Here is a 2,500-nt window from a genome sequence, read left to right on the forward strand (position 1 = left end):
CCTTAGGGACGTATCCCTGTTTAGGGTATAAGAATACCTTGACCATCCCCGGTGCAAACTCAAGGCAGGTGGGAGAAACCGACTCCGACTCTTTTGAGGGATGAAATAGCTAGCAGAAAAATAGTCTTAAAAGTAAGAAACTTCTCTGAGACCGAGTCTAAGGGCTCAAAGGGAGCCCCAGATAGGCCTTCTAGTACTATTGCCAGGTCCCAAGCCGGTACCCTAGTGCGAGTTGCCGACCGCAGCCTCAAGGTGCCACGAAGGTAACGGGTGATCAGGGGGTCTCGCCCCAGAGATGTACCACCCACCAGGGCGTGGAAAGCAGCAATGGCTGCCACGTAGACCTTAAGCGTGGAAGGACATAAACCTGATGCAAAGCGTTCTTGCAGAAACTCAGGTACTGTGTTGACCGAACAGTTAACCGGATCCCACTGATGCTGGTGACACCAAGAAGTGAAAACTCCATTTCAGTGAATATAGTTTCCTTGTAGCGGGAGCTCTGGAGCTTAGAATGGTCTCAACAACCTCGGTTGAGAGACCATTCTCTATGAGGGCCAAACCCACAGTTTCCATATCCCCTGCCGGGGGTGCAATATTGCGCCCCCTGCCTGGGACGGAAGGTCTCTCCTGATCGGGATCTCCAAGGGAGGGCCGTCGAGGAAAAGAATTAGGTCCGCAAACCAAATTCGGCTCGGCCAGCGTGGTGCTACTAGCAGTAGGCTTATTCCATCCTGGCGGATTCTCTCCAGAACTCCTGGGAGCAGAGCAACAAGGGGAAATGCATACAGACATAGCCTCAGCCACGTCTGCACCATAGCATCCAGCCCCAAGGGGATCCACTTCTGCAAACAGATCCACTTCTGCCAGATCCACTTCTGCCTAAATATGGTAGTAAACCTCCCATATTTGCTCCACCGCCTCGGGGTGGAGTCGCCAGTCCCCTGGCCTCAGCCCCTGCCTCGACAGGGTGTCTGCTCTCATATTCTGGCCCCCTGGAATACACACTGCCCTCAGAGAGCGTATTTTCCTGAAGGAACCAAAAATAAGAGGCCACCAACGTGTTGTCTGTCCAGAGCAACACATGATGGCCCATCAGGTCTGGGAGGAGATATCTCAACGCATTGAAGACGACCATCATCTCTAGGCAATTCATGTGCCAAGAGAGATGATGACTCCTCCACAAGCTGAGCGGTCTTCCAATACCGCTTTCTCCCCAGCCGGTGAGGGAAGCATCTGTCGAGATAGCAACTCGATGGCAAAGAGCTTTCAACACCGGAACCTGGGACAAGAACCAGTGTTTCCTCCATATAACCAAGACGCAGGGATACTGCCGCGGGATCTTAATCGTAGGGAGTGGGTTTGAACCCTCTGGTCCTGAGCCACCACTGCAAAGCTCTCATGTACAGTAGGCCAAAGGGTATCACATTGAACTCTGCTGCCCTGAGGCCTAACAGTCTCTCGGACTGTTTCACAGTGCGTGACTGGCCTAGCTTTAGCTCTTTTGTGGCAGGAAGGATAACAGCTACACGAGCGGGCGACAGAACGGCTCGCATCGTGACTGAATCCAGACCACTCCAAGAAAAGTGGTCCTCTGTACTGGAGAAAGCACACTCTTCTTGGCATTGAGCCTTAACCCCAACCTTCGCATATAAGCAAGGACGACATCTCGATGCCGAACCGCTAACTGCTCTGATTCCGCTAGAATCAGCCAGTCGTCTATGCAATTCAGAATGCGTATGCACCGCAGCCTGAGCCGGGCCAGAGCTGGATCTACGCACTTCGTGAATGTGCGGGGTGATAGAGCTAGACCGAAAGAAAGTGCTTGATACTGGTGTTCTTTGCCCCCGAAGTATGCGTCTTTCAGATCTATCGTGACAAACCAGTCCTCGGATCTGGTTTGAGTCTCGAACTGTTTGAGTGTCAGCATCTTGGACTTGAGTTCCAGCACCGAACACTCCAACAGACGAAGAATATGACGCAGTTCTCCATCCTTGTTTGGAAAAATGAGATAACGGCTGTAAAGATCCGACGCAATGTCGGGTGAGTACACCTGCTCTATAGCTTTCTTTCCTAACAGGGCCTTTACCTCTTGCTCCATTACCAGAGTCTGCTCGGGATGCACTAACGTGAGCAACACCCCGTTGTAGCCTGGAGGACGAGAACCAAACTGGAATCTGCCTCTTACTACTATCTGCAGGACCCATAGAGATATATTTGGCAGTAGCTTCCGCGCTGCCAGAAAAGCTTCCAAAGGAACCAGCCCCAAACCGCGGCACGGGCTTTCAATACCGGAGAGAGAGCAGTGGATCCCTCGGGAAAGGGAGGAGATAAGATCCTCGGACCCGTCTCCAACCCCGTAAAGAGATCCATTTGCGATCCCCAGGAATGCATTCTCCGTGCTGCCTCCGCAGACGCGGGTCCTGCACTCTGAGAACCGCGAGCCTGGCCACTTTCCTCGAAGAGTGACAGGCGGGAGCGGAGCAGGCGTTGGCAGTCAGCC

General features: G+C 52.9%; 1 protein-coding gene across 1 annotated transcript in view; it reads left to right on the forward strand.

Annotated features, from left to right (window-relative positions):
* The window catches only part of LOC130071818 (ryanodine receptor 3), a 248,526-nt gene that overhangs the window by 179,512 nt on the left and 66,514 nt on the right, over positions 1 to 2,500 (forward strand). The gene's annotated exons all lie outside the window — the stretch shown is intronic.

Source organism: Rhinichthys klamathensis, unplaced genomic scaffold (assembly GCF_029890125.1).
Source record: "Rhinichthys klamathensis goyatoka isolate OS25496 unplaced genomic scaffold, OSU_Roscu_1.1 h1tg000462l_1, whole genome shotgun sequence".
Taxonomy (NCBI): Eukaryota; Metazoa; Chordata; class Actinopteri; order Cypriniformes; family Leuciscidae; genus Rhinichthys; species Rhinichthys klamathensis.